This window comes from Oryctolagus cuniculus, chromosome 1 (genome assembly GCF_051225735.1).
Source record: "Oryctolagus cuniculus isolate XC-2025 breed Fujian yellow rabbit chromosome 1, ASM5122573v1, whole genome shotgun sequence".
Taxonomy (NCBI): Eukaryota; Metazoa; Chordata; class Mammalia; order Lagomorpha; family Leporidae; genus Oryctolagus; species Oryctolagus cuniculus.
In genome coordinates this window covers 3,985,050-4,007,013 of record NC_142867.1, presented here as the reverse complement: position 1 = coordinate 4,007,013, position 21,964 = coordinate 3,985,050, and the positions used below count along the sequence as shown (strand labels likewise).

General features: G+C 47.7%; 1 protein-coding gene across 36 annotated transcripts in view; it reads left to right on the top strand.

The window, feature by feature from the left end:
* Positions 1–21,964, top strand: part of PPP6R3 (protein phosphatase 6 regulatory subunit 3) — a 134,734-nt gene that overhangs the window by 6,747 nt on the left and 106,023 nt on the right. The window lies entirely within an intron of this gene.

The following is a 21,964-nucleotide window of genomic DNA, read 5'->3' as shown; positions in this document are numbered from 1 at the left end:
CCCTCTTCAAATGCTGGCAACATCTGGGGCTGGACCCGGCCCAAAGCAGGAGCCAGGAGCTTAGTCCAAGTCTTGCACATGGGTGGCAGAGAGAGTACCTGCGTTATCACCTGCTGCCTCCCGGGGGGGAGGGGAGTGGGGGTGTGGAGCCAGGACTTGAATGTGGGATGTGGTGTCCTAACTGGTGTGCCACATGCCTACTCCCGGTTAGTGTTTGAGCAGACGTGGGACCTGAAGCGGTGCTGAGAGTAGCCGTCCCTGTGCTGCTGGGAGAGGCCAGGGCCGGCAGTGACCCTGCAGAAAGGCGAGGGCCAGGGGTGGTGGGGAGAAGTAGCTGGGTTCTGTGTTCCTTTTTTTTTTTTTTTAGAGTTATTTATTTATTTGAAAGAGTTACAGAGAGGCAAAGAGAGAGAAGTCTTCCATCTGCTGGTTCACTCCCCAAATAGCAGCAATGGCTGGAGCTACTTCTGGGTCTCTCACGTGGGTGCAGGGCCCAGACATTTGGGCCATCTTGCACTGCTTTCCCAGTAATAGCAGGGAGCTGGATCGGAAGTGGAGCAGTCGGAACTAGAACCGGTGCTCACGTAGGATGCTGGCACTGCAGGCGGTGGGCTTACCGGCTGTGCCACAGCACCGGCCTGGGTTCTGTGTTCTTAGAAGGAGAGCAGGCAGGCAGGATTTGCTGGCAGACTGAATGTAGGTGTGTGGAAGAGTGAAGGATGATATCAGGGATTTGGGGGGATTTTGCAATGGGAGTTGCCAGTTAGGAAGAAAGGGGAGACTGGGAGGGGCAGATCCAGGGCTGTGGTTTGGACATGTTCAGTTCTGAAGCTTTTAGATCTGTAGGTGGGGTTAAGACACTTGGAGTTCTGGGGGACCTCTGGGCTGCAGGTGGAAATGGGAATCATGCTGACATGGTTGAGAGAGGGCACTGAAAGGTGAGACCCCGGGGAGGGGGGAAGGGACAGTAGCAGGTGGTGGGCGCGGGGACTCCTGCTGAGGCCGCTGCCTGAGGTCCTGGGAGGTGAGGGCCAGCACTTGTCCTCCGGCTGTGCAGCAGGAGGTCATGGGCCCCTCAGCAAGACCCGTCCGCATGCAGGGAGAAGGGAACGGCAGACAGGGACAGCAGGGACTTGCCACAAAGATGAGGGAAGGTTTGTGACTCTGGAGGTTTTGTTGAGGTGGGGGAAACCATCACGCTGGAGTGTTGGTGAGAGGTGATTCTGCAAGGAGCGGGCAGCTCACTGTGGGCTGCGTCGGTGCTTCGGTGCCCTGTGGGGAGTCGGGATCCCTTGGCGAGAGAGGGGAGATGGGACACGGAGCGTGTGGAGGTCCCTTCACTTTTTCTCAGTGAAATGCAAGAAGTCAGTGAGAATGGGGGGCATTGGCTGGTCGGGTGAGAGGAGAAGGCACGACAGACAAGGGTGCTGCGGGCAGGGGGCCTGGGCCACCGTGCAGACACCCAGTTGGCTTGTTGCTGGAGACAGTGGACAGTACTTTGTTTCTCTGGGCTTGTGGTTTCCCAGGCAGGAATGACACTGCAAGGGAGGTCAGGGGAGTGGGAGATGGCGTCGCAGGTGGGAGGGTCGCTCATGTTGCCGTGTGCGCTTAGTCAGTCTGAATGTCTCCTTTGCTCTGCGTCCCATCCTGGAGAACGGGTGGGCTCCTGCAGGAGGGCGTGCTGCTACAGAAGCCGGGCTTTGGACACAGTTGAGGCTGGTGAGGACGTGGGCATCGGCCTTCCACATCCAAGGGTCCACAGCCACAGTGCAGCCAAGTGTGGGGTGGGGTTGGTTTGGAAAACAAGTACACACATTACATACGTACTGAACACAGACAGACTTTTTTCTGGGTCATTATTCCCTAACTATTTACTTGGTGTTTACACTGTATTAGGGATTATAAGTAATCTGAAGGCCAAGTACGAGGGGAGGCTTCAAATAGTTCATGGAAAATGTGGATTATGGAAGAATTATATATTTTTGCACCAAAACAAAGTTACCTTTTTTTTTTTTTAATATTTATTTGAAAAGGCAAAGTGATGGAAGCTGGTTTACTTCCCAGATGCCTGCATTGGCAGAGCGAGGCCAGGCTGAAGCGAGGAGCCCAGAACTTCATCTGGGTCTCTCATGGGTGGTGGGGGCCCAAGAGCTTGAGCCAGCGTCTGTTGTCTCCCAGGGTGCAGCAGGAGGCTTGATCGCAGTAGCTGGCACTTGAACTGGGACTGGAGCTGGCACTCTAATATGAGATGCACCTGTCCCGAGTAGTGGCTTCCCTGCCTATACCACAACTCCTGCCCTTTGGTGTGTGTGTAAGATTTATTTATTTGAAAGGCAGAGTTGGAGAGAGTTTCTATCCATTTGTTCACTCTCCAAATGTCCCAGTCTGAAGCCAGGACTAGGAACTTCTTGTGGGCCTCCCACATGACTCTTGGGAGCACCTGGGCCATCCTCCATTGCTTCCCAGGTGCATTGGGGAGCTGGATGGAGTGGAGCAGCTGGGACTTGAACCTGCGCCCATATAGGGTTCTGGCACCGCAGGTGGCACCTTTACCGGTTATATAGCAGCTCCGATCCTAACCCCTTTGTTTTCAGTTTTTACTTATCTAGGGGTTGTGAAGGTTGACCTCATCATGGTTTTGATTTACTCTACCCTGTTAACTAATGCTGGTTAACCTCTTTTTGTGTAGCTTGTTGACTGTTTGCATATTGATTACCTTTTTTAATAGCTTATTGATTATTTGTATATCTTTGGAGAGCAGCCTGTTGAGATCCTTTGCCCACTGGCACAGCGGGCTGAACTGCCAGTCTGCATCCCATATTGACTGCTCCACTTGAGACTGAGCTCCCTGCCGACGTGCCTGGGAAGGAGCAGGGGATGACCCGAGCTTGTGCTTGGCCCTGTGCACGTACATGGGAGACTCTGGGCTCCGGCTTTGGCTTGGCCTAGCCTCTGCTGTTGTGGGCATGTGGGGAGTGAACCGTGGATGGAGGATTCCCGCCCCCTCCCCCGTCAATCAGCCTTTCAGATAAATAAGTAACTCTTAAAAAGGAGCCCCTTTCCCCATTGTTGCTACTTGCTTTTGACTGGTTTCAATGTTCTTTTCTCTGATTACTAATGAGGTTGAGCATCTTTTTGAATTTTCTTGGCCATTTGGATTTCCTCATTTGTGAAATGCCTGTGTGTGCTGCCGCCTTTTTCTTTTCTATTGTCTGTTAGGGTTTTTCTTACTTGGAGGAATTCTGTATATTCTGATTAATAATCTTTTATTTGTTATATGTGTGACAAATGTCTTTACAATTTGTATCTTTTTTTACCGTTTAAATTTTTATTTAATTATTTTTTAAAGATGTACTTGTTTACTTGAAAGAGTTATGGAGAGAGAGGGAGAGACAGATCTTCTGTCCACTGGTTCACTCCCCAGATGGCCTCAGTGGCCCAGGCTGGGCTAGGCTGAAGCCAGGAGCCGGGAGCACTTCCACACGGTGCAGGGGCCCGAGCACTTGGGCCATCCTCCACTGCTTCCCCAGGCCCTTAGGGAGCTGCCTCAGACGTGGAGCAGCCGGTGGGCACTGGTGTTGCACGCAGGTGGTCGGGCGGTGGCTTTACTAGCTGCACCACAATGCTGGGCGCCCCCGCCCCCCCCGCTTTTTTTATTTTTATTTTTTAAAAGATTTATTTATTTGAAAGAGTTGGGGGGGAGATATATAGAGAGTTTTATTTCCTCATTTTTGTTCCCCTAGAAAGTTTATATTAAATTGGAATTAATCTGTTCTTTGAAGGTTTAGTTAGAATTTGCCTATAAAACCATCAGGGCCTGGGTATTATCTATTTCAGATTTTTAAATTATATATTTGATTGTTTTAATATTTATAGGTTCATTACAGTCTTTTCTTGAGTCATATTTGATAATTAGTATTGAAAGTTTATTTGTGTTTTCAAATATATAACCAGAAAATTCTAACATATCCTTTGAATCTCTACTATATTTGTAATTAATCATGTTAATGTTTAATATCTTAAAGAGCTATTCTCAGCCTTTTATCTTTTTTAGATATACATGTATATCTAAATAAAGCAGTAATTTGTGTTTTAAGTACCATTTTAGCAGCACCCCTAAGTTTGGGTATACAGATTCTTGTCTTTCAGTTATGAATATTTACAGGTTTTTATTAGATTTCTAGAATACACATTGAATAATCTCAGTGTGTATCTCTTCTGAAATTTTTGCTGTTGATTTGTTTGTTTAACATTGTGTCAATAAAATATGGTCTCTGGCCAGCGCTGTGGCACAATGGGTAAAGCCGCCTTATGCAGTGCCAGTATACAATATGGGTGCCAGTTCAAGTCCTGGCTGCTCCATTTTTGATCCAGCCCTCTGCTGTGGCCTGGGAAAGCAGTGGAGGATGGCCCAAGTCCTTGGGCCCTGCACCCGTGTCGGAGACCTGAAAGAAGCTCCTGGCTCCTGGCTTTGGATGGGCGCAGCTCCAGCCATTGTATCCATCTGGGGAGTGAACCAGCAGATGGAAGATAAACACCCCCCACCCCCCCCGCTGCCTCTGCCTCTCTGTAACTGCCTTTCATATAAATAAATAAATCTTTAAAAAAAAATCTGGTCTGGTGTGATTTTGATTCTTGGAAGTTTGTTGAGGCTTGTTCAGATGGTGTCCGGTTAGTGACAGATGCTCATCAGCATTGGCTGTGTGTTTAAAGAGAGCGTTTCCGGTGTCCGGGTGAGACACGTTACAGCTGATGCCCCTCACCAGCATGCTTGGGACCAGAAAGGTTTCAGATTGTGGAATATGTGGATGGATTTTGCACATACCTAGTCTGAAAATACAAACTCCGGCCGGCACCGTGGCTCACTAGGCTAATCCTCCGCCTGCGGCGCCAGCACACCGGGTTCTAGTCCCGGTCGGGACGCTGGATTCTGTCCTGGTTGCCCCTCTTCCAGGCCAGCTCTCTGCTGTGGCCCGGGAGTGCAGTGGAGGATGGCCCAAGTGCTTGGGCCCTGCACCCCATGGGAGACCAGGAGAAGCACCTGGCTCCTGCCTTCGGATCAGCGCGGTGCGCCGGCCGCGACGGCCATTGGAGGGTGAACCAACGGCAAAGGAAGACCTTTCTCTCTGTCTCTCTCTCTCTCTCTCACTGTCCACTCTGCCTGTCAAAAAAAACAAACAAACAAAAAAACAAAACTCCAAAATTTGAAATTTTTTGTGTCATGTGAAGTTTCAGGTTTTGGGAGCATTTTGGATTTTGAGACTAGGGATAGATTTGTTATTGCATTAACACGTAAGCTAATATCCTTAACTGCTTCTGTCTGCTTGCTTGTTGGTGACAGAGGGGAGAGAGGAGTATTAAAAGCCTTGTATGGTGGTGGCTGTTTTCTCAAACCTTGTAGTTCGTTTTGCTTTGTGCCTGTAAGTTCAGAATTTTGGAATTAGTGGTGACATTGTCATTTCTAATTTGACTCTAAACTAATGAATAGGACAAATATTTGGTTTATTTCTACTATCCTATTTTGTGCTTTCTAACTTGGCTTTCTTTTCTGTTTATGCTAATCTTACGTATTATAGTGTTTTTTCCCCTTTATTCCTGCCTACTTTCTGTGCATATCCAGATACAGAGATTACACACTTTTGTCAGTAATCTTACACACTTGATGTTTAATATAGAGCCTAAAGTTCATCTATTTACTCTTAGGAAGACCCTGGAATGTTAGTGCCTAATTTTCATTTTACTGCTCATAAAATCCTACAGAGCAGGCACTGTTCATACTTTTATATTGTCATTCTTGAAAGGCAGCGTTGCCTGCTAGCCAGTTACAGACAGATGGGTGTTTTCCCGTAGTACTTTGAAGTGGTCCCTTCTTTGTCCGCTGTCACTGTTGAGGTCAGCTGCAAGTTGGCTGTCAGTCATCCCTCTGTGAGAAGTCTCTAACTCCAAACTGTGTTTCCTTTCTGAAACTTTACTTTATTCATTTCCACTAAGAGTTGTTTATATAAAGAGTTCAAAGAGTTCTTTTTTTTTTTTTTTTTTACAGGCAGAGTGGATAGAGAGACAGAGAGAAAGGTCTTCCTTTGCCGTTGGTTCACGCTCCAATGGCCACCGCGGCCGGCGTGCTGTGGCTGGCTCACCGCGCTGAACCGAAGGCAGGAGCCAGGTGCTTCTCCTGGTCTCCCATGGGGTGCAGGGCCCAAGCACTTGGGCCATCCTCCACTGCACTCCTGGGCCACAGCAGAGAGCTGGCCTGGAAGAGGGGCAACCGGGACAGAATCCGTCACCCCGACTGGGACTAGAACCCGGTGGCTGGCACCGCAGGCGGAGGATTAGCCTATTGAGCTGCGGCGCCGGCCTCTTTTCTTTTTTCTAAAGATTTATTTATTATTTTATTTATTTGAATGACAGAGTTGCAGAGAGAGAGAGAGAGAGAGAGAGAGAGGTCTTCCGTCCACTGGTTCACTCCCCAGATGGCCGCAACGGCTGGAGCTGCGCCGATCTGAGCCAGGAGCCAGCAGCTTCTTCCTGGTCTCCCACGAGGGTGCAGGGACCCAAGCACTTGGGGCATCCTCCACTGCTTTCCCAGGCCACAGCAGAGAGCTGGATCGGAAGAGGAGCAGCTGGGACTAGAACTGGTACCCATATGGGCTGCCAGCGCTTTATGTGAGGGCTTCAACCCTGTTGCACCACAGCGCTTCTTCCCCCCCCCCCCCTTTTTTTTTGACAGACAGAGTGGACAGTGAGAGAGAGAGAGAGACAGAGAGAAAGGTCTTCCTTTGCCGTTGGTTCACCCTCCAATGGCTGGCGCGCTGCGACCTGCGCATCGCGCTGATCCGAAGCCAGGAGCCAGGTGCTTTCTCCTGGTCTCCCATGGGGTGCAGGGCCCAAGCACTTGGGCCATCCTCCACTGCACTCCCGGGCCACAGCAGAGAGCTGGCCTGGAAGAGGGGCAACCGGGACAGAATCCGGCGCCCTGACCGGGACTAGAACCTGGGGTGCTGGTGCCACTGGCAGAGGATTAGCCTATTGAGCTGCGGTGCCGGCCCCTCCCCCCCTTTAACTTAACACACAGAGGAGCACTCCCATCTGCTGGTTCATTTTCCAAATGATGGGTCCAGGTGCTGAGAGTACAATCCTGGTCTCTCACGTGGCTCTCAGGAGCTCAGTTTACTTGGGTTGTCCTTGCTGTGTCTCAGGACCTGCATTGGCAGGAAGCTGGAATAATCCCAGGCGCCCCAGTGTGTCTCGACTGCGGGTTAAAAGCCCCTGCCCAGGAGTGGTAATTTCTTATGCTTCCTCTGTTTGATGACTGATACACTAAAAACGGTTCTCAGCCAATATTGCTTTTTTAAAAAAATTCAATTTATTTATTGGAAAGGCAGAGTGACGGAGAGAGGGAGAGACAGATCTTCCATCTGCTGGTTCACTTCCCTAATGGTCCCAATGGCCTGGGTTAGGCCGGGCTGAAGCCAGGAGCAGGTACCTCCATCTGGGTCCTACCCACGTGGGTAGTAAGGGTCCATCATCTGGTGCTTCTCCTGGGTGCATTAACAGGGAGCTCTATTGGAAGCAGAGCAGCAGGGACTTGAACTGGCGCCCATGTGGGATTCAGTGTCAGATATGTGACTGGGCCTAGCCGGTGTTGCCTTGATGCCATCTCGCCTACTTTTTTCAGGGATGTCTTTTCTGGTACTCCGCTTAGACCTTTCTCAGACCCCCCTCACTCCGTCTGCCATGCTCTCTCTAATCTTTGTCGTCTCTGTGTCGGCTTCTGGGTAGCTTTGTCAGCTCCACTTTTGGGTTTGACCATTCCTTTTTCAGCAATGTCTGCTTGATATTTTATCCATTGATGGAGTTTAATTTTACTCACTATTTGTTCATTTTGATAAAGTCTGTTTAGTTATTTTACATCTGCTTGTTCTTTGTTGGTAATCTCTTATCCTTAAAGTGTATCTTCTTTTTGTTTTTAAAGATTTATTTATTTATTTGAAGGCAGAGTTACAGAGAAAGAGAGAGATCTTCCATCCATTGGTTCACTCCCCAAATGGCCACAGTGGCTGGGGCTGGGCCAGGCCTAAGCTAGGAGCCCAGAGCTTCTTCTGGGTCTCCCACATAGGTGCAGGGGTCCAAGGAGTTGGACCATCTTCCACTGCTTTCTCAGGCTGATTCAAGGTAGTTGGATCGGAAGTGGAGTAGCTGGAACTCACACTGGGCACCCATATGGGATGCCGACACTGCAGGTGATGGCTTTACCCACTACGCCGCTGTGCCAGCCCAGAGTGTATCTTTTGTATTGTTTCCATGGTATTGATCGTGTGTCTGTAGGTAATACCAGTGTTTGCATACTTCTCTGTTTTTTGTTTCTGAAAACTTGATTCCGCTTGTTATTTTTGGCTTTGTGGTCACAGTGTTCACCTAGTGTGAGGCGGACTGCTAGACGCCCCAGCTATTGGCGGGCGCTCACTGAGCTGCCACTGTGCGTCAGACCCCAGAGAGCGACACCGATCTCCTTCGTGCCTTAGCTTCCAGTGCGTCCTGTGGTGGGCATGGAGGGCTGTGAGAAGGCTGCTCCTTGCTCTTGTCAGCCCTGCTTTGCGTATCGTGTCCAGTCTGGTCTCTTATTTTTGGTTGCTGGTGCTCTCTGCCAGTTTGGATTGCTCCTTCTGGGTAACCAAGTATCAGATAGATGTTTTGAGTGTATTTGAAAACATTTGAGAGTCACAGGAGAGGATTCTGGTCATGTTAATGGCCAGTAAGTGTGATTCTTTCTTCCCCCCTCCTCTTAGAGGACATGTTTTTGTGTCAGGAAGGAATTTCTTAGAGACTTTATACTCCTTCACATTAGTGAGCTCATGTTTATATCTAGAAATGGGAAAGATTTCGAGGAAAAGTACCTGCTTGGAAATGGAATCATTTGATTGCTACAAAACATTAATGTGAACTTTAAATGTAACTGTAGCCAAGCCACAGGACACAAAAAACAATCTGAAAAAAGGATGTGGATCAAAGTAGATGAAGAGCCAGATATATCTTCAGGAAAAGGAGAGGGGAGATCAGCATTTGTAGTACAGGGCACTGCCTAAGAGAAGGACTGGTTTTGTTTTTATTCCTCTGTGTTAAACCTTTTCTTACTTTGACTAATACAAGAAAAAGAGACGATTGGAAACATAGTATCGTGTGGGCTGGGGGCGGTGGTGGGCCTTGAAGCAAGCCCCTGCTGCTGCCAGAGCGCTCTGTCACAGGGTGAGGGTGTTTGCTGCCCGCAGGAGCAGCCCTGTTGATCCAGGCACACAGAATGAGTAGCCACCGTTAATCCTGCTTATTAGTTTTCATTGGCGCCACGGAATTCAAAATGCATTGGCAATGTGACTTTTTATCCAACAGCAAATGAGAATCTTCTGGGGTAACAAGGACAGAATGAGACAGGATCACAGGGGACACGGGGTTGGGATTAAGAGTTAACATCGCTGGGCGTGTTTGTGTCACACGAAAGCCCTAGAGTGCTCACTCCTGCCATTACTGTACCATCACGCCCGGTTTCCTGCTGCTCGGCGTCTGTTAACTTTGGGCTGTGTAAGCCGTCAGCAGTCTTTATTTGCTCACCTGCCTGACATGGGTGTCTCTTCCCGTTTTGTTTGCTAAGTGTGTACTGTTGTCAGTTTGTGCTTGGTTCCTTTTCTTTTTAAAGATTTATTTTTAAAAAAGATTTGTTTATGAAGGGGAGCGGTGTCTTCCATCTGCTGGTTTGCTCCACAAGTGGCAGTGGTGGCCAGGGCTGGTGCAGGCTGAATCCAGGACCCTGGACCCAGGCACTTGGGCCGTCTTGTGTTGCTTCCCGGGAGCGGTAGCAGGGAGCTGGATTGGAAGTGGAGCAGCCGGGACTGGAGCTCGGTGCGTGCAGGCGGCAGCCTAACCTGCCACACCACTCTGCTGGTCCTGTGCTTGGTTCTTTACATGCTTACTCGTGTTGTTTTAAACGCTGTGACTTCAAGATGAGTGTGTAATCTTCATCTTAGAAGATGAAAAGGGGTCAGTGTAGCCATGCTTTTTTTTTTTTTTTAATTATTGATTTGCTTGAAAGGCAGAGAGAACTCAGGATACGCATGGTGTTGTCCTTCCTAGACATTCGTCATTTCTTTGTGGTGAGAAAGTTCGAAATCCTGTCTCAGCTATTTTGAGTTACAGGATACAGTACGGCTAATTTTGATCACCCTTTGTGCAGTGGAACACCAGAACTCACTCCTATGGTTTCAGTTGGCTTTAGGTTTTGTTGTCATCACAAACAATCCCGCTTGCTTTTAGTTTGGTATAATAAAGTGCCTTGCTCTTAGAAGCTGTGGAACTACGATGTTCAGTGCAGAAGGAAGTAAAATGCTAAGTTACAGCTGAGGGCTTTTGTTCTTCTTTGTAGAATACAAGTGTTTAGCCAGTGGGAAGAAAACTTCTCCAGCACTTTCTGTCTTGTCTTTTCATGCAATGAGATAATGATGTTACTTCTAAGCTGCACTGTAGCACATCTTGTAGAAATGGTGGTAAAACACGTATAACAAAATTTACATTTTAACCATTTTTTAAGCTTATCAACTTTATTTCCTAGAACACTTTTAAACTGAAACTAAACACAAAATAGAGTTTATTAGGATTACCGCATCATCGTGCTGTGCGTTCTGCGGGTTTTGACAAATGTTGATGATGTGTCCACCACTGTAGCGGATGAGAATCTTGTGTTCCACCTGCTCATCCACCTCTCTTCCTCTCTTCTCCTTAACCTCTGGCAACCATCGAGCTTTTTACTGTGTGTGTCTCTCTTTGTGTTTTTTTTTTTTTTTTTTTTTTTTGTGCCTTTTCTCAGATGTCCCATAGTGTGCTTGACAAAATCCTCTTCAGGTTGACTTCTTTCCTTAGTAACATGCATCAAGTTCCCGTCTTGACAGCTCATTGACTTTGAGTGCTGATGTTCCCTTGTCTGGACGTAGTGAGGTGTGCTCATGGTGGTTCTGAAGGACATACGCGTAGCTTCCTGCTGTTGGTGATTGTGCATAAAGATGCTACAAACATCGTGCTTAGGTTTTTGTAAGACATAAACACTCAGTTCTTTTTTTTTTTTTTTTAAGATTTATTTTTTTAAAGATTTATTTATTTGTTTGAAAGTTAGAGTTACACAGAGAGAGGAGCGGCAAAGAGAAAGAGAGAGGTCTTCCATCCACTGGTTCACTCTCCAATTGGCCACAGTGGCCGGAGCTGCTCCGATCCGAAGCTAGGAGCTTCCTCTGGGTCTCCGGTGTGGGTGCAGGGGCCCAAGGACTTGGGCCATCTTCTACTGCTTTCCCAGGCCACAGCAGGGAGCTGGATCGGAAGTGGAGCATCTGGGTCTTGAACTGGAGCTCATATGGGATGCCGGGCTTCAGGGCAGGGTGTTAACCTGTTGAGCCACAGCACCAGCCCCAAGCATTCAGTTCTTTTGAGTGTGGTTGCTGGATCATAAAATACGAGAAACTGCCAGCCTGTGTTCTCTAGTGGCTGTACTGCTCTGCACTGAGGAGAGTTGCCATGTGGCACATCCTTGTCAGATCTGGTGATGTGTTCTGGGGCTTGGCCCTTGTAATAGGTGTGTAGTGGTGTTCCTACCGACAGGACTCGGATACGGTTTCAGACACCCACTCGTCATCTGTATGTCTTGGGCGAGGTGTGTGTTTGTTTCTTTTACCCGTTTTTAAAATTGGATTGTGCATTTTCTTCCTGAATTTTAAGAGTTCTTTGTGTGTTACTACCTCTTTTTTTTTTTTTTTTTTGACAGGCAGAGTGGACAGTGAGAGAGAGAGACAGAGAGAAAGGTCTTCCTTTGCCGTTGGTTCACCCTCCAATGGCCGCCGCGGCCGGCGTGCTGCGGCCGGCGCACCGCGCTGATCCGATGGCAGGAGCCAGGAGCCAGGTGCTTTTCCGGGTCTCCCATGGGGTGCAGGGCCCAAGCACCTGGGCCATCCTCCACTGCACTCCCTGGCCACAGCAGAGAGCTGGCCTGGAAGAGGGGCAACCGGGACAGAATCCGGCGCCCCGACCGGGACTAGAACCCGGTGTGCCGGCGCTGCTAGGCGGAGGATTAGCCTAGTGAGCCGCGGCGCCGGCCGTGTGTTACTACCTCTTATGAGCCGTGTCAGCAGGTTGTGACCAGGATTCCACGGAATCTGTAGAACTGACTGGACAGCGTTGTCTCCCTGTCCGTTCATGGGGAGCGTCTCCATCTGTTTTGTTCTTCTCCAGTACCGTCAGTTTTATGCTTTTCCTTGTATAAATCTCGTGCATATTTCGTCAGTTTTTTATCCGGGTGTTTCAGATAGGGGATCTAATGTTAACCCGCTGTGCCACAGCGCTGGCCCCACAAAGAAACTTAAATACATGTGTCCCGGGGTCTTTAAAAAGTTCATGGAAAGGCGTATTATGAAGAGACTGTGGGGCCGGCCCTGGCCATGGTGTTCTCTTACAGATGTTTGTGTATGAAGTTGAGGAAGCTCCCCTCTAGTCCTGGTGTCCCGAGTTTTCGCTGTGACTGTTGGACTCTCTCAGCTGCTTTTTCTGCGTCTGTTGTTAGGAATCAGTGCTGCTTTTCTTCAGCCTTTGTTGTGATGAATAGTGGTAAGCTGCTTTTTGATGGAATAAGTACCTGGTTGTGGCGTATAATTTTTTATACATTGTTGGACCCAGTTTTCTAAAAAATAATTGATTCAACTATAAACAAACATTGAGATTGTTTCTTTTTGTGTATGTTTTGACAGGTTGTTTCCTTTAAAGAATGGTTCTGTTCACTGGGGTTGTCAAATTTTGGCACAAAGAGTAGTTGTTCGTAATAGTCGTTTATTGTCTTTCTAATATCTATAGGATCTGTAGTAGTGTACCCCTCTTCCATCTCTTCTTGGTTTTGTTTTTTTTTTTTTCCTTTTAATGTTTTTCTTTTCTTCAGTTCAACAAGTGTTTATTGACTGCCTGCAGTCGCCTAGCACTGGCCTGTACAGTCCATGCTTTCTCTGCTGGTGGCCATGTGACTGCCACCTGTACAGTGTACTGTGTGTGCAGTGTACTGTGTGTACCTGTACAGTGTACCTTACTGTGCGCTGGAGGCACTGCAGAACAGCGGGAGCGGGTGTCAGTCTCGACTGTACCTCACGTTCAGTCACACTGACCAAATCATTTCGAAGTTGGAAGGGCCTTTTTGAGGAAATCTGGCTAATTTTACTGATGACAAAATTGTGAATTGGTTAGTATTGCATCTGTTTCAAGGTTAGGGTTTCCTAATGGCCCTGTGCAAATTTCCACAAAGTTCCTTCACTCCTCGCCCGTTCCCAGGCCAAGCAAAGCAACTGTCCCGAACTCATGGACGGCTCTTACCAGGCCTTCAGCCGCTCCCTGCAGCCGAGAGGGAGTAGGGCATGTTCATGATTACATCTTTCTCCTCCACAGCTAGGCTTGAACAATCTGATTGCTGCTCCTGGGTGGGCTGGGCAAGGAAAAGCAGGTGATCCGGAAATGTGTGCGGCACCTCCGAGCCTGGCCTCAGACGGGTCAGTTCACGTCCAGTCCCTTTCTCAGAATTTTCAGAGTGGCGACAGTGTGGGCAAGGGACCCAGGAGGGGCCTAAAGACCGCCTCTCCCCGGCTCTCTCTCTCTCTCTCTCTTTTTTTAAAATATCTGCTCAGCAGATTTTTTATTTTTAAGAATTTTATGTATTTATTTGAAAGTCAGAGTTACACACAGAGAGGAGGAGAGGCAGAGAGAGAAAGAGAGGTCTCCCATCCCCTGGTTCACTCCCAGGTGGCCACCAACAGCCGGAGCTGCACCGATCTGAAGCCAGGAGCCAGGTGCTTCTCCTGGTCTCCCATGCAGGTGCAGGGCCCAAGGACTTGGGCCATCCTCCACTGCACTCCCGGGCCACAGCAGAGAGCTGGATCGGAAGTGGAGCAGCTGAAACTTGAACTGGTGCCCCTATGGGATGCCAGCGCTTCAGACCAGAGCTTTAACCCGCTGCTCCAGTCTGTCAGTCTGTCTCTCAGTAAATGAATAAGTACGTAAATGAGGTAGGTAATTGGGCTGAACTCCTGGTCTGTTGTCTCCACCATTCGTGGCATGTCTGCTTCTGGTTCTGATGCTTGCTCAGCCCTGTACGGCGGTGCTCCGTGTCTGCCCTGTGGGGTTTGTTGGAGGGCAGACCTGATTACCCAGGTAAAAGGAACTGCGGCAGATGGACCCTTACTAGTGTCCCAGATGGGGAAGAGAAGTCTTCTGCATGCTGATGATGAGTCTCAGCCTTCTGCGAGCTTTTCTGGACCGGGAACCTGGCCGGTGCTTGGTGCAGCTTTACCTCGCATGCCGTGCCTGGACAGAACCGGCTCTGGTGAGAGCGCAGCAGGTTAGGCTCTGTCTGCTGAGTTCTTTGGAGGGCAGTGCTTGTTGGGGCCAGCGTGCGCTAGCACACTTCAGTGCCCTTGAGCCGTGTTTCTACAAAGTTCCTCTGCTCTCTCCCTACCAGAAGCGAAGGGATTTTTTCTTCAGTATTTATTACGAGGACCTTGTCGCGCTCCCCAGGTGGAACTGGATTCTGCCGCAGTTTTTAGCTGTGGCTCAGCGTTGTCCACACCGAGCCCCGGCGGTCCATCTGTGGCCGCCCAGGGCGTCCTGCCCCTTCTGCACTGCGTTGTGACCTCGGTGTCTGCTGGCTGTCGCCTCAGTTTAGGAGGGCAGCAGTTAGGGCCTCCCTTCTCCGACAGACTCAAGAAGAGTTGATGTTTTCAGTTCACTTTTCCCTTGTTGCTGAGAGGCAGTGACGACTTCCCAGCTGCCACATGCTGAGTTCCGTTCGGACTGTCCTGAATGTACAGTTCACTGTTGTGCACCTGTCACCACCGTCCGGCTCCAGAGCACTCCGTCTTCCCACGCTGAGATCTAATAGCGATTCAGCAGTCGGTCCCCGGCCCCCAGCCCCTCGGCCGCTGGCAGCGACGGTGGTGTGTTGTTTTCCTTTCTCTCTGAGGACTGTCCTGTAAGTGGAACCACATGGTATTTGTCGTTTTGTGACTCCACAACTAGTGTCTTGGAGTTCGTCTGTTTTGTGGCGTGTGTCAGAATCACCTCCCTCTAAGGTCTGAATTGTGTTGTGTTGTATGGGTGGACTACGTTTTGCTTGTCTGTTCGTCAGCGCTCTGTACGTGGCCCCGACCTCTGGCTGTCATGAATAATGCTACTAGGAGCTTGCGTGTAGGCACATTTCTGTGAGTTCCTGTTCTCAGTTCTCTTGAGTTTATATCCAGAAGTGGAATTGTGGATCCCCCTTAGAGTATATCAGCAGTACATGAGTGTGTCTGTTGTTCATACTACCCTTCTAATGTTAATAAGTTTTAATTTGTGATTTGTTTCCGGATTCACTGATACAGTGGAATGCCTTATGGATTTCTGATTAAGAAAATTAAGAAAAATTAATAGAATGGTAAAAAAAAATTTCAGATGTTGCCTTTCGTTGTGGTTTTATCTTGAGTGCGTGTTTTGTTTACATCATTTGACCGTGAGATTTCCGTCTCGTTGGCACCCACTAGCATTGCAGAAGCTTACAGGTTGTGCTTTGGTGTCTTGAGCCTGCCCTTTGGTTTTCTCTGAAGTGCCGTACCCATCATTCCCCTCTGTTGTCTGTTCTGTCCTTCCCCACTGCTTCCTGAACCATGTGCTTTAAAAGGACCCCAAAACAAATTCTGTATCAGATAAGGTTATTACAATAAACTTAGGTGAGTTAATTTTTTAGAGTTAATCTTCAACTGTAGTTGGAGTTGTGAGAAATAAGTAAGATTTATTAAGATTTATTCAGTGCCGGTGAAGTGCCAGACACAGTGTTGTTTAAGGACTGCTGGTGCACAAGAGGTCCTCCGGATAATAGCTGCCGTTGTCACAGCTCCGCCTGTGAAACCAAGCGCTGTTGGTTTGGGAGGTGGCAGCATGGTGCAAGGAGGGTGACATTTCTGAATCTTGGCCTAGCTACTACTTGTGTTACCTGGATCAGTTGCTATCTCTAAAATGATAAAAATTACCCTAAATATTATTGTGAGGTTTAAAGAAAAATGTGTGAATACATTTGGTAAAGCACAGTATAGATGTTAAACCCTTAAGCAGGCTTGGGACTTGCACACCTGTGGGCTGTATCCTTCTTGTTAAACAGCTCAAGGACACACTCAACATGCCATGCAGGTAACCTGCTGAAAGCATGTAGCTCAGGGTTTTTAGCAGTATTCACAGCACCTGGAGTATTTTCACTACTCTGGAGAAAACCCCAGTACCCGTTAGTAGTCAGACCTGTTTCTCCACATGGCCTGGGCCATGATATGCTGTGTGTTTAGTTTTCCTGTTCTGCTCATTTCGTGACAGTGGCATCATGCAGCATGTGATCTTTGTGACGGGCTTGTTCGAAGACTCATCTGTGCTGATAGCGTGTTCCTGAAGTGGGTGTGAAGCGGCCTCTCGCTGTGGTTTCGTTTGCATTTGTTTGGTGATGGCTAGTGACTGAGCCATGTGCTTTTTGGCCAGTCGTCTGTCTTTGGAGAGATTTCTACTCAGATTACTTACTGACTGTCATTATTATTGTTACTGTTCTGAGTTGAGAGAGGGGTGTGTTCCCACCTGCTGGTCTACTCTGATGCGCGCAGTGACCGAGGCTGTGCCGTTGGAAGAGGAGGTTCGGTGCAGGTCTTCCACAAGGGGGCCAGGGACCCAGGAACTTGAGCCGTACCCTCCAGCCTCGCAAGATGCACACTAGCAGGAAACTGGGACCCAGATCAGCACTGGAACTCAGGTGCTCCGATGTAAGACATGGGCATGCTAGCCACTGGGCCATGTGCCCTGTATCTGCACATGTTTAAAAAATTTATTTATTTAAAAGGGAGAGAGAGAGAGAGAGAGAGATCAAGATCAAACTTCCATCCACTGGGTCACTCCCCAGATGGCTGCAGTGCCTGGGGCTGGGTCGAAGCCAGGAGCCAGGATCATCTTCGGGTCTTCCATGTAAGTTGGGCCATCCTCTGCTGCTTTCCCAGGCACATTAGCAAGGAGTTGGATTGAAAGTGGAGCAGCCAGGACTCTAACCAGCGACCATATGGGATGCTGGCATCCCAGACTGCTGCTTTGTCTGCTACACCACAGTAGCAGCCCCTAACCCCTATTTACCCACTGTAAAATTGAATTGGGGCCAGGCATTGTGGATCAATGGGTTAAGCAGCTGCTTGGAATGTCTTCATCCTGTATGGGAGCACGAAGTCAAGTCCTGTCTCTGCTTTTTATCCAGCTCCCTGCTAATGGCCTAGAAGGTAGCTGATGATGGCCCAGGTACTTGGGTTCCTGCTACCTCCGTGGGAGACCTTCCTTGCTTTGGTATGGTCCAGCCCTCGCTGTTGTGTTGTGGGCATTTGGAGAGTGAATTGGCAGATGGAAGATCTCCCTCTCTCTCTGAAAGGCAGAGCGATAAAGACAACTTCTGAACAACAGTGAATTGCTTGTCTTTGCTATTGAGCTGTAACAGTTTCTTGTGTTCCGACCGCAGTCTTCATGACGAGTGATCTGTAAATATTTTCTCCCGTTCTGTGAGTTGTCTTTCACTGCTTGGTGTCACTGAACACAGAAATGTTTTATTTGCTGAAGTCCAGTTTATCTGTTTGTTGTTGTTGTTGTTTTCCTGGTTTTTTTTTTTTTTTTTTTTTAATATCAGATCTTAGAAGGCTTTGCAGAACCAAGGCCATAAAGATTTACTCCATGTTTTCTTTGAAAAATTTTGATTGCATCACTTTAAATGAGTATATTTCTTTGCATAGAAATAACCTTAATGCAGACAAACTGTTGTTAGTTATCGGACATTTAGGTCCAGTGTAGACCACCTGGATTGTTTTGTGGTGTTCCCTACAATGTTCTGTATCCCCTGCATTTAAACATTTCCCTTTTTTTTCTACCTTAAAATCTTTGGAAATTGCTATTTTATAACTTTGTACTCAAGGAAAGATTCATAGTAGTAATTGGGTCCAGTTCTAGTCTTTTGATATCTATGATAAGAAAAATTACCCATTTTCCTGTACTAGCAATTCTCAGTTTTCTATTTTAAACAGTTGAAACCTTATTATTGGGGAGACTTTGACGTGCACAGGCATAGAACAGGTTGAGGAATCCAATCCCAGCTCAACACCACATCCCTGAGCCACTCTTGCCCCTCTTCTCTCCTGCTTCCTCTGCTCTCCTTTATTACTTCTAATATCATTGAATTATAATAGAAATACAGAAAAGCACGTGTGTCATAAATGACTCTTCACAAGCCAAAACACACCTGGGAGTCAGTTGTTAAGAGGTCCCCTTGTGTCCATTTGCAGTCTCCCTCACACAGGGGCATCCAGCAGCACTGATGTGGCTTTGCCAGGTTTTGGTCCTGGAAATCTACAGTATATACGTTTTTAAAAAATACTTATTTTATTTTTTAAATATTTTATTCATTTATTTGGAAGGTAGAGTTACAGACAGAGGGAGAGGTTCACTCCCCAAATGGCTGCAATGACCAGAACTATCCAAAGCCAGGATCCAGGAGCTTCTGCCTGGTCTCCCATGCAGGTGCAGGGGACCAAGCACTTGGCACATCCTCTGCTGCTTTCCCCGGGCCACAGCAGAGAGCTGGATTGGAAGAGGAGCAGCCGGGACTAGAACCAGCGCCCATATGGGAAGCCGGCACTGCAGGCAGGGGATTAACCTACTGTGCCACGGTGCCAGCCACACAAAAAAGACTTATTTGTTTATTTGAAAGGCAGAGTTACAGAGAAGCAGAGAGAGAGAGAGAGAAAGGTTTTCTATCTGCCGTTTCATTCCCTAAATGGCTGCAGTGGCCAGAGATGAACAGATCTGAAGCCAGGAGCCAGGAGCTTCTCCGGGTCTCCCACGCAGGTGCAGGGGATCAAGCACTTGGGGCATCCTCTGCTGCTTTCCCTAGGTGTATTAGCAGGGAGCTGGATCAGAAGTGGGGCAGCCGGGGCTTGAACTGACGCCATTTGGGATGCTGACAATGCAGATGGTTGTTTCACCCGCTCTGCAGAAGTGCTGGCCTCTACACTATGTGCTCTTTAGTCTTTTTTTTTTTTTTTTTTTTTTTTTTTGGCATTGTTTGTGAGATTATCCACATTACTGCATGCAGTTGTTCTTGTTTCTGAATGCAGCTTCATTGTTTATTCTGTTGATGAACATTTGGATACATGCTAGTGTGGGACCATTAACAAATAGTACTGCTTTGAACATACAACGTTTTAGTCTTTTGGTGAACCTATGTGTGCACTGCTCTTGAAAATACACCTGGTTGTGAATGTGCTGGTTTTATAGGGGTGTGGTCAGTGTTGGAGATTTTGCAGAGTCTACTAAGGTGGTTGTGTCAAATTACACTTCTACCAGCAGCCTGTGAAAGCTCCTCTTAACTCTGTCCTCTCTCCCCTTCAGTCCTGCTGCTAGCAGGGTGGGAATAGATTATGGCGCTTCTGATTTGCACCAGTGAAGTCAGGTGTCTTTTCTTTTCTTTATTTTTTTACAGATTTATTTATTTGAAAGTCAGAGTTAGAGGAGAGAGAGAGAGAGAGGTCTTTTTTATTTTTATTTTTTAATTTTTTTGCCAGGCAGAGTTAGACAGTGAGAGAGACAGAGAGAGAGTTATAGACAGTGAGAGACAGAGAGAAAGGTCTTCCTTCCGTTGGTTCACCCCCCAAATGGCCGCTATAGCCGGCGCTGTGCTGATTTGAAGCCAGGAGCTGGGTACTTCCTCCCGGTCTTCCATGCAGGTGCAGGGACCCAAGCACTTGGACCATCATCCACTGCACTCCCGGGCCACAGCAGAGAGCTGGACTGGAAGAGGAGCAACCGGCACTAGTACCTGGCGCCCCAACTGGGGCTAGAACCCCGGGTGCCGGCGCTGCAGGCGGAGGATTAGCCAAGTGAGCCACTGCGCTGTCTGAGAGAGAGGTCTTTGATCCACTGGTTCACTACAGTTGGCTGCAATGTCTGGAGCCAGGAGCGGCCACAGTGCTGGCCCCAGATACCTTTTCTTACTTTTATTGATCATTGGAAATCCTTTTTGGTGAAGGATATATTTGAATCTTGTTCCATTTTCTATTGTTATCTATTTTTCTTACTCTATTAGCTGTCTGTTAATTGTCACATATTAAATTATCTCCAAACATTGTGAGCCCGGTGGCAAGGTGGTGCAGCATGGCTCCCGTGGGATTGGCCTCCTGAGGGCTGGGTGGAGCTGGGGGGTCCATTCACGTGCCTTGGCAGGTTAGTTCTGCAGCTGGGACACCTCAGGTCCTGTACACGGAAGCCTTTGCTGGGGACGCCTGAGTGTTTTATTCTCGGGATACGTGACTGCTCCCTCCCTAGGAGAGTGACTCTAGACAGCACCAGGTGCCGGGCTGTCACGTCCGTGATGGAGCCTTAGGAGTCGGAGTGAACGTTGCTGTGTTCTGTTTGGTAGAGGAGCACTCCAGGCCCAGCTTTCATTAAACCAAGGGAAGAGAAGTGGAGGCACTTTTTAAGTTTCTGTTTTGAGAAGAGTATCAAAGAGTTTGTGAAAATATTTTAAAATACAATACTTAGGGGTCAGTGTTGTGGTGTAGCATGTGCCGGTGTCACGGGTATCCCATGTGGGCATCAAGGGCTTGGGCCCCTGTGCCCACGTGGGAGACCCAGAAGAAGCTCCTGGTTCCAGACCTGCCCAGCCATTTGGGGAGTGAACCAACAGATGGAAGATTCTATCTCTGTCTCTCCTTCTCTAGCTCTGCCTTTCAAATAAGTAAATCTTAAAAAATAAACATAATGCTTAGTAGGATTCTTTTATTGTGGTTAGGAATCTTTTGTATGCTCTGTGTATGTGTTGTGAGTATCTGCCTGTTCTGTTGAGAGGTTGTGTTCTGAAGAAGAAAGTTCTAGGGGCTGGCACTGTGGCATAGTGGGTAAAGCTGTCGCCTGCGATGCCAGCATCCTATATGGGCACCATTTTGAGACCTGGCTGCTCCACTTCCCATCCAGCTCTCTGCTGTGGCCTGGGAAAGCAGTGGAAGATGGCCCAAGTCCTTGGGCTCCTGTACCCATGTGGGAGACTGAAAGAAGCTCCTGGCTTCGGATCGGCGCAGCTCCAGCCATTGCAGCCAATGGGGGAGTAACCAACAGATGGAGGACCTCTGTCTCTCTCTCTCTCTCTGCCTCTGCCTCTTTTTAACGCGGCCTTTCAAATAAATAAATCTTAAAAAAAAAGGAAACCTCACAGCAAAAGATCACAGGGAATTCAAAGCATATATTAGAACTTATCTTTGGCAAATGGCAGGGCAAAGTTACCACTTTTCATTAGTCACATTGAACGTTAATGGCCTGAACTGTCCAGTTAAAAAACACCGATTGGGATTTGCTTTTTAACCTGATGCAATTTTAAATGATGCTTAATTTTGTTTTTAAATTTCAAATCCTAGCTCTTACCCATACATGGAACAACAATTAAATTGCACATGTAATTCGCCACTTTGCTACACTAACATTGTTCCAGGGGTACTTATGATGTACTTTTGAATTTTCTATACATGCAATAATGACATTTGCTAGCAGTTTTATGTCTTCCTTCCCAATATGTATGCATTTTGTATCCTTTCTTTGTGTTACTGCACTGTCTAGTAATTCCACCATAATATTGAAAAGTAGTGGTGAGAAAAAGACACTTCCGCCTTTCCCCAACTTAAGGGAAAACTGTCCAATTTCACTATTAAAGTTGGTTTTGGTAGATATTCTTTATCTAGATGAGGAATTTCTCTTCTGTTTCTTGTTTGCTCAGTTTTTTTATGCCAAATATCTTTTACAAAAGTTGATGTAACCATTTAACATTTTTGCAGTTTGTGTAGTATGTCCAATTTATTGATTTTTTAAAATGCTGACA